General features: G+C 45.1%; 1 long non-coding RNA gene across 2 annotated transcripts in view; it reads right to left on the bottom strand.

Moving 5' to 3' along the window:
* Positions 1-4786, bottom strand: part of LOC114005383 (uncharacterized) — a 10631-nt gene extending 5845 nt beyond the window's left edge. Inside the window, exon 1 of one of the 2 annotated variants that reach the window (XR_003547246.1) lies at positions 4714-4786. This is a non-coding gene — a long non-coding RNA (uncharacterized LOC114005383). The remainder of the gene's footprint in view (positions 1-4713) is intronic. The other variant, XR_003547247.1, reaches the window with a different exon arrangement.
* Positions 4787-9981: the final 5195 nt, after the last annotated feature.

Here is a 9981-nt window from a genome sequence, read left to right as displayed (position 1 = left end):
CGAGAAATCACCCCCAAGGGGGAATGGCCACGCTGCAATCCCTTCTCCTCTATTCTCCTCTTGGGATCTTGGGCACACAGGCACACGTGCCCGGCGTGAGTTTAAGTCACCAGATCCAGGACTCGAACCACAGTCAACTACATGGGAGTCCAGCGACATAGCCATTACACCAACTGCTGGTCCCTTCATTCATTTATTTTAATTCAACTAGACAGAGACACACAGAGAGAGAGGGAAAGTGAGACAGCAAGCCACCTGGTCCAGGACTTGAACTGTAGTCAGCCATGTTGGGAGTATCCAGCACCTTAACCACCACGCCACCTGCTGGCCCTGTCAACATGTCATTTAAGGACAATACTTCTCTCAGTGCTTAAATAAAACACTTTGATAGTATAGAAAATAATGTGGGCTATTTAATAACAATAATGATAGCTAACAGGTATTGAGAACTCCCTAAGTACTATTCTAAGTACAATTTGACCTGTAACATCTCATTTACCTTAGAAAAACCTTATGGGGTACTCACCCTAATTACCCCACTTATTTAAAAAGTAAGGAACTTCAGAGGTTACGCAACTAGCAAGAGGTCCCCAGCATTTGAATTCTGGCGGCCTAATTTCAGAGTCAGGCCTCTTAGCTATTTGTATAGAAAGTATATTCCTGATATAAAGTAATAGCTCGTGGTGGTGACGGTATTAATAACAGCAAACTGAGGTATTCATTTCTCCAGAAATCATTTGTGAAGCACTCACCTTGTTCCTGGCATTTCACTTGCATGGTTCTAACTTTCATGGCACTAACGAGCTAGTCATCTAGGTGGGGTGTGCTGGTACATTAATCAGTAAGAAATTCAGGTGTGGGGCTGGCGGGTGGCATGGTGTTTAAAGGTGCTGGACTCCCACATGGCCGACTGTGGTTGGAGTCCCAGACTTGGTGGCTTGCTTTCTCACTTTTCTTCTCTCTTTTACTCTCGCTCTGTCCCTCTCTGGTCAAGTTAAAACAAATCAAATCAAATCAAATAATTCTTAAAAAAATGAAAATGTATTGGCTGTCAGAAAAAGCATGAGACATTTTTGCATAGAAAAACACGTCACGACTTTTCCGACCACCCAGTAGTTCTGCAAATGGCCAGTATGTGCCATAGACAATGTGACTAGAAAGTTATTCAACTCTGGCTTTGATAAAAACTTACGTTCAGACAGCTATTTTGTGCTGCTGCCTAGAGTGCTCAAAGATGGCCAAATTCTTGTGAACAAAATATCCTACTGGGGCTTCCTCCTCTCTCTCTCTCATGGAAGAAACAAACTTCAAAAAAAAAAAAAAAAAACAACCAGGAGTGGAAAGATGGATTAATAAGAACTTCTTGCTAATTGTTGATGTGCTCGAACTGAAGATATCAGCAGAGAAAATAGAGATGCAAATAAGGGAATTACTGGTTCAAATCTTAAGATCTTATTTATAAACCTCTCAAAATGGAATCTCTTGGGGTCATTCTGTCAATACTACCACAGACTCTGCTGTCAGCTTTCTTCCTGTCACGGGTACTCCTATACTCAATGGCAGTCTAGTACGTATGACCATGACTGTTTATGGTGAGTAGATAGGTGTGAATAGGAATGGCCTTGGTGTCCTAAATCTACTCAAAATAATGATCTTTGTGGATGATTTGTTTCTAACATTGTCTTCTGAGGTTTGTATTGTAAGCACTATTAATTGTTTAATTTTCACCATTTTTTATTTTATTTTGCTATAAGGAATGTGCACTTGCTGAGGAAAAAGAGAGAGAGAGAGAGAGAGAGGGAAAGTAAAAAAAAATCTACTTGGGCCATCCATGGGGGATGGCCATGCTCTAATCCTTTCTCCTCCATTTCTCCTTTTGGCATTTTGGGCACATGCACATATACACCTGGTATGTTTTTCAAACTGTTAGGTCCAGAGCTTGAACTGCACGGTCAGCTGTGTGGGATCCTGCTGCCTTAACCAGGCCACTGGTTGGCTCAACGTTCACTCTAATTTCTCTGTAGCATTTTGTTTGTTTGTTTGTTTGCTAGAGAACATGAGCACTCACCAGAGAGACAGAGAGGGAGCGAAGAAAGCACCACATGGGGAGTGGTCAAAGCACAATCTCTTCTCCATCTCTCCCTCCTTTGGGGATTTTGAACACACACACATGCACGCACGCACACACACACACGCACACACGCACACACAGAATGTTTTTTACGCTGCAGGGTCTTGGACTTGAACTGGGGGGTTGGTTATGTGGGATCCAGCTGTCTTAACCACTAGGCTATGGAGCCGCATGGGGAGTGGTCAAAGCACAATCTCTTCTCCATCTCTCCCTCCTTTGGGGATTTTGAACACACACACATGCACGCACGCACACACACACACGCACACACGCACACACAGAATGTTTTTTACGCTGCAGGGTCTTGGACTTGAACTGGGGGGTTGGTTATGTGGGATCCAGCTGTCTTAACCACTAGGCTATGGAGCCGCCCCCTCTGTAGCATCTGGCAGTGCTGACTGTCAAATTCCTAAGCCACTCTTCTCTCTTGAAGTTTGTGACACCTGCTTTTCTTTTTATTTATTTTTTGTTGGCTTCGTTTGTTTGTTTTTGTTTGTTTGTTTGTTATAGGGTATGTGCACTTGCCAGAGAGACAGGGAAATTGGGAAAGAGGGAAAGTGTGAAATCACCCCCAGGGGGCATGGCCAGGCCACAGTCACTTCTGTTTCATTCTCCTGGGATTTGGGGCACTCACACACATGTATATAGTATGATTTTTTTTTCTTTATTTATTTTTTTTCTCCTGAGAGGTTTTTGCCTTAGGTCATGTGTACTTGCCATAGAGAGTCAGAGACAATGAGAGGAAAAGTGAGAAATCGACCCCAGGGGAATAGCCATGCCACAATCCCTTCTCCTCCATTCTCCTCACGGGATCTTGGGCACGCACGCACACGCGCCCGGCGTGAGTTTAAGCCACTGGGTCCGGGACTCACACCACGGTTGACTACATGGGAGTCCAGCAACACAGCCATTACGCTAACTGCTGGTCCCTCTTTTTCTTTAAGTTTTGAGAGGTTTTTGCCTTAGGTCATGTGTACTTGCCATAGAGAGTCAGAGACAATGAGAGGAAAAGTGAGAAATCGACCCCAGGGGAATAGCCATGCCACAATCGCTTCTCCTTCATTCTCCTCTTGGGATCTTGGGCATCCAAGCACACACGCCCGGTATGATTTTGAAGCCACTGGGTCCAGGACTCAAACCATGGCTGACCATGTGGGAATCCAGCGATGCAACCTCTACACCATCTGCTGGTCTTTCTGGTACGATTTTCAAGCTGCTGGGTCTGGAATTGAACTGTGGTCGACCATATGGGAGTCCAGCCCCTTAACCACTATACCATCTGCTTGCTCTGACACCAACTTTTCTTATTTGCTTTTCTATTTAGCTGTGGTAGTTTTTCTTTCTGACCTTTCTTTTCCTAAGCTCCGTGTGTTCCTCGAACCGCAGATTTTGGCTATGTCCCATAGTCCTTTACTGGGCACGCCCATTCCCAGTGTTTCTCCAGTCCTAGATTGGATGTTGATGTGGATGAGATCAGCTCTACAGGATTCTCTTGAGTCAATGTGAATTCAGTGGATATGAGGTAAGATGAAAACAAATGGGGTCCGGCAGGTGGTGTGGTGGTTAAAGGAACTGGATCCCCACATGGCCGACCACAGTTCGAGTCCTGGACCTGGCGGCTTGCTTTCTCACTTTCCCTTTCTCTCTCTGCCTTTCTCTGGTCAAATTAAAAAATAATAACAAATTGAATTAAGTAAATAAATAAATCTTTAAAAAAGGGAAACAAATGAAATCACTGACTGAATGAAGGAGGTTGTAGGGAGAGGGTACACACACACAGTTCCCAGCTGTTTCCTACCACCCCTTTTCCCTCACTGGGGTGCTGTACATTGATTTCAGCCAGATGTGGTCTTGCTCTGATCTGAATGTCTAAGAGTAATAGGTTTGTGTCTCACACTGACTAATCCTGGACACATTTGTTGAAGATATTTGTGCCAGCAGGTGGCTTGGTGTAAAGGTGCGGATTCCCACATGGCTGACTGTAGTTCAAGTCCCAGACCCAGCAGCTTAAAAACCACAATAAATAAATAGACACATAAACCAGGAAATAAATGTAAAAAAAAAAAAAAAGGATATTTATGCCTCCTCCAAGGCTTGTAAGGACAGAAAGCATATCTCAGATTCCATAAGTCTCTGTACTGTGTCACTCCAGCTCCTCCGACAGATGTTCCACGAGCATTTGTTGAAGGACCATGAGCAAGACCTAGCTGCCCTCGTGGATGTGCTGCGTTGTTTCTCAGCACCTCTGAAGTTACATGGCTACATGGCCCCGTTCCACAACTCTTCACCCTCTATCAAAGTCAGCATCATATACCAGTTGTCCACCATAAAATCTCATTGGCTTCTCCAGACCCCCTCACCCCCTTCTTTGTTTCTCTGATAGCTCTTTGCCATTCCATTAGGTATCCTCCCCAGCCATTTTGGTCCATTCCACTCCGAACACGACCTTTCTCCCCTAATACTTGCAACAAAATTCAACGACTTTTCTGGATCCCTCCTCACATTCACACTCCACTCCAGTGCTTGATTGACTGACGTGAATCAGATTCCTCGTGTTCCAGTCTAAGGGAATGACATCTTACCTAAAACTCGATTCTGAATCGGGGTACACATCCTAGAGCAGGGCAGTTCCTGTGGTGGTGGTTATATTTCAACAGTGTATTATGATCAGTGATGTCACGAAGGACTAAGGTCAACAATTCTGTGGTTTTAAAGAAAGCAAAACAAAACAGTGATATCATCGAGGGGCTTTCAGAAGGAATTGGATCAGGAAGAAAAGGCCTAAAGCTGGTGGTGAGGGGAGCTTTGGGAGGATGGCTGAAAGAAGAGAGCGAGAGAGAAGCAGGAAGAAGCAGGCTCAGGCCATCACTAGATGAATATCGTCCATGAAACTGAAGGCCCAGTGGTTTCGATTGACTTGGGGAGAACTGGGCCGTGGCAAAGCAAGCTGTCTGCAGGACCCTTCACGACAGGAAGCAAGAGTGGGGGAGCCATTACATGCTGAGCCGGATGTCTCACCTGTTGAGTATGTGGAGTTGGTGTGAAAATCCCAGCCCAGCCCTTGGCCCACGCTCACTTCCTTGCTCTACCTGTCAGATTTGTAGCTGAATCATTTATGGTGTTGACCATGGACTTCCTGACCCCTGAAAGCTATCCTCCGTAGAGCCACCTCCTCTTAAGGGATGTGGTGTAAAGAGCAGAAGATTTCGGGACCAGCAGTTAGCGTAATGGCTATGTCGCTGGACTCCCACATAGTCAACCACGGTTCGAGTCCCGGACCAGTGGCTTAAACTCATGCCAGGTGCGTGTGCGTGCATGCCCAAGATCCTGAGAGGAGAATGGAGGAGAAGGGATTGTGGCGTGGCCAACTCCCTGGTGGGTGATTTCCGCTGTCTCTCTGTCTCTCTCTGTCTGTCTGGCGAGCGCACGCGCCTTATAGCAAAAACCTCTAAAAAAAAAAAAAAAAAAGAGCAGAAGATTTCAGGGTTAACTGGGTTACCATTTCCCACCTCTCCAGCATGGCCAGTTCTGTATATTTTCTCATCAAGTTGGTAATTCACTTTTACTTCTCAGAAGAGGATAGGAGAATACCACTTCCTTTGGTGTGCAGAAACAAGTAAGGGAGCGAGGGCCAGCCCCATAGCCCAGCAGTTAAGGGAGCCGAATTTCACCTGGCTGACCACAATTCAAGTCCTGGTGACTTGAAAAGCATGCTGAGTGTATGTGCGTGCATACCTAAAGTCCCGATAGGATGAAGAGATGGAGGAGAGAGGATTGCAGATGATCATGTCCCATTGGGCAGTGCCTCTGGCAATTAAAAGAAATAAGGACCATGAGAAACATCTGGGATAATAGGAATAGCAGTTAGCGTTTTATTTATTTATTTTCTTTCTTCTTTTTTTAAATTGCCAGAGCATATGCGCTCGCCAGAGAGAGAGACAGAGAAAAAGAGGAAGAGATAGAAGTACTCTAATGGGGATGGTCATGCTGCAATCCCTTCTCCATTTCCCCATAATGTTGGGATTTGGGGCACACATGGACACATGTCTGATGTGTGTTTCAAACTACTGGGGCTGGGATTTGAACTGCAGTTGGCCATGTGGGATCCAGCTCCCTTAATCACCAGGCTATGGGGCTGGTCCAAATAAACACATATGTGTGTGTGTGTATATATATATATATATATATACATATTATAATATATATAATATATATATACATATACAAATAAAGAAAGAGGCAAATAAACAAATTATATATATATATATATACACGCACACATATATATATGATTTGCTTATTTATTTATTTATTTAGAGAGAGGTTTTTTTTGGAGAGGTTTTTTTTTTTTTTTATTTTTGCTATAGGGCACGTGCGCTTGCCAGACAGACAGAAACAGAGAGACAGAAAGCGAAAAATCACCCCCCAGGGGGGATGATCACACCGCAATCCCTTCTCCTCCATTCTCCTCTTGGGATCTTGGGCACGCACGCACACGCACCTGGAGTGAGTTTAAGTCACCGGGTCCGGGACTTGAACCGCGGTCAACTACGTGGGAGTCCAGCAACATAGCCATTACGCTAACTACTGGTCCCCTATACATCTATTTTAAAGTGTGGCTGGAAGCTGCAGTGTAGTACACATACTTTATTGTGGCAATGGTATCTGGGTTGCCAAGCACTTTTCTAAACATCTCCATTTCTAGTAATTTAGTTTCTTTTCTTTCTTTTTTTAATTTTTATTGGGCGGGGAAGAGGTTTTTGCTACAGGGCGTGTGCGCTTGCCAGAAAGACAGAGACAGAGAGACAGAAAGCGAGAAATCACCCCCCGGGGGGGTGGCCATGCCGCAATCCCTTCTCCATTCTCCTCTTGGGATCTTGTGCCTGTATGCACACACTCCAGGCATGAGTTTAAGTCACCAGGTTCGAGATTCGAACCGCGATCAACTATGTGGAAGTCCAATGACATAGCCATTATGCCAATTGCTGGTCCCAGTAATTTAGTTTCTTAAAAGTTGTGTATGCATTTAAAAAAAGCCAAAAATACTTGTTTGAGAGGAATACGTAATAACCAGGAAACCAGGAAATGATTCAAAGCTGTCTCTTCCTTTATTACCCAGCCCACGGTGTGAACTGACCCTGAAACCCTAGCCTTTATGACTTTTACGTAAGGCTCACAGCATAACATTAGAATTTCCTGCTGCTTGTTGACTTTAGGTTAAACCTACTCCTTATATGTTTTGTTTACATCTTAAATATCATTTGTCCTCTTCATTGTAATTCTCAGTTTGAGACATTAGATTTTTTGAGGAGTATTAGATACAAAAATCTCTTACCCTAAAATCCCAAGGATGAAGTGGACCAAGGAGTTCCAGGACACGGATCTGCTCCTAGCCACACTCAAGGTGTCACCATAGGAGTGGCTGCAGCCTTGACAAAGGATCACACTTGGAAGTTGCACTCTCCACTTCTTTTCAGAATCAGAAACTCCCCATGATCCATACAATTAGCAAATAAGTAGGCCCTGGAGATTCATTCATGCTAAATACACATACAGGAGATTAATCTAAAACCCGGTCTCATTCCTTCATCGGACACGTACTGATAGAATGTCTGTGCTACGCCAGGTGCAACTGTGCACAGCACAGGGGTGGACGCTGCGCTCCCAGTGCTTGCCATGCGGTGGGACACCAGATGCTAACCACACTCATTGTGGACTATGGTAGTACCCTGGAAAGGGAGGGGTAGAGGGACTTAACATACATTTTGGCAGGAGAGTCTGTAAGACTTGCTGATGTGGAGCTTGCAGGAAAGGAAGAGGTGAGATGAAGAGGACGGAGGGAGAAGCAAGTCTGGGGGAGAAATCCACACACTAGGTTTTTCAATAATTAACTAATTAATTAATTTCAGGAGAGATAAAGGGAGCACTGCACCCTCAGCAGGGTCTCATGCTGGGATCCTCCCAAGCCCTCCCGGCCTTCCCAGCCATCCAGGGTCATGAGTCCCTTATGCCTGGCATGTACAGGTTGACCAGAAAACCGAACTCACAATTTTCCGTGTGGATTCACCTTCCCTTGAGCAGCACCTTACTGTTGTGCCATTGAGCCGGCTCCAACTGCTGAGGTTGTAATGTTCACTGGGAGAAAAGGACAAGTTGAGATGTCAAATGAAGCATCTGCGGAAGAGACACCCTGCAGTGAGTGTAAACCATCCAGGAGACAAAATAAATTGGCTTGGGACCAGCAGGTGACATAATGGTAATGTTGCTGGGCTCCCGCATGGCCGACTACAGTTTGAGTCCCAGATCCGATGGTTTGAAACTCATGCTGTGTGAGTGGCCAAAGTCCTGAGAGGAGAATGGAGAAGGGATTGCAGAGTGGCCACCCCCCTGGGGGATGATTCCTCGCTTTCTGTCTGTCTCTCTGGTGAGCGCATGTGTCTTATAGCAAAAACGTTCTCTTGTTTTTGGGGGGGGGGTTTGCTATAGGGTGGGTGTGTGTGCCAGAAAGACAGAAAGAGAGAGACAGAAAGCGAGAAATCACCCCCCAGGGGGGATGGCCATGCTGCAATCCCTTCTCCTCCATTCTCCTCTCTCAGGATCTTGGGCACGCACGCACACACGCCTGGCGTGAGTTTAAGTCACTGGGTCCGAGACTCAAACTGCTGTCAACTACATGGGAGTCCAGCAACATAGCCATTACGCCAACTGCTGGTCCCACAAAAACACTCTTTAAAAAAATAAAATAAATAATGAAAAAATTGGCTGAAGCCAATTGGAAATTTAAAGGGATTGTTACCGATACTTCCACCGCCTTTCACCTCACGAAGGACAGCATAGTGACAGTACAGTATCCACGTGCCCCTACTAGAGGTAGCATAGGATGGCGTGGGCTCAAGTCCTGGTTCCCACAGTAGCCCTTGTCCTCCAAACATGACCTTACCTCTCCTGTTACCCAGATATTTGTTCCTCTTCTAAACTTTTCTAACCGTGTAAATAGTTCACTACTTTTATACTTGCTCAAGCCCAAAAACCCAGGAATCACAGAAACGTCTCTGGCCTTGGTTCTCTCTATTAAATGAATCATGAGGACTTACTTGTAAATTAGAACACTCGGGGGTGGGGGGCTGGGCCAGCAGTAAAATGAGCCCCCAACTTAGGGACAAGAGTTCTGTGGAGGAGTCAAACAAGAATCACTTTTGTTTCTGCACGAAATCTTCCCAGAAGTTGCATACCTGGTATCCTACTTTGGAGACAGCTCACTTACGACCACACGCTCTTTATTCGTCAGGAAGAAATCGCGAGGACCATTAGTTGGCACAATGGCTATGTCTCTGGACTCCCATGTAGTCGACTGTGGTTCGAGTCCTAGACCTGGTGGCTTAAATTCATGCCAGGCGTGTGTGCGTGTGTGCCCAAGATCCCAAGAGGAGAATGGAGAAGAAGGGACTGCGGCATGTCCATCCTCCCTGGGGGGTGATTTCTTGCTTTCTGTCTCTCTTTTTCTCTCTGTCTTTCTGGTGAGCGCACACATCCTAGAGAGACAAAACAAAAAAAAAAAAATTATCAAAAAAAAAAAAAAAAAAAAAAAAAAAGAAAGAAAAAAGAAAAGAAAAGAAATCGTGAAATGTAATCAGTCAGAATTTATCTTTAGACGTCTGATCTGGAGCCAGTTATGAATATGTATATGTATAGGGGGAGTCAGTCCCTTTGCCCTCCCCTTCTGGAGTCATTACATTGTTTCAGGCCCGCTTCCTCCACCGCATGGTTTTGAGTATTTATTTAGATTTCCTCCCTAATCTTCCTCATTGTTCTGAAAGTACAGGATGTGACCTGCTCAGTCACTAGAACTG

Source organism: Tupaia chinensis, unplaced genomic scaffold, assembly GCF_000334495.1.
Source record: "Tupaia chinensis unplaced genomic scaffold, TupChi_1.0 Scaffold143728_1, whole genome shotgun sequence".
Taxonomy (NCBI): domain Eukaryota; kingdom Metazoa; phylum Chordata; class Mammalia; order Scandentia; family Tupaiidae; genus Tupaia; species Tupaia belangeri.
This window is presented reverse-complemented; position numbering and strand designations above follow the sequence as displayed.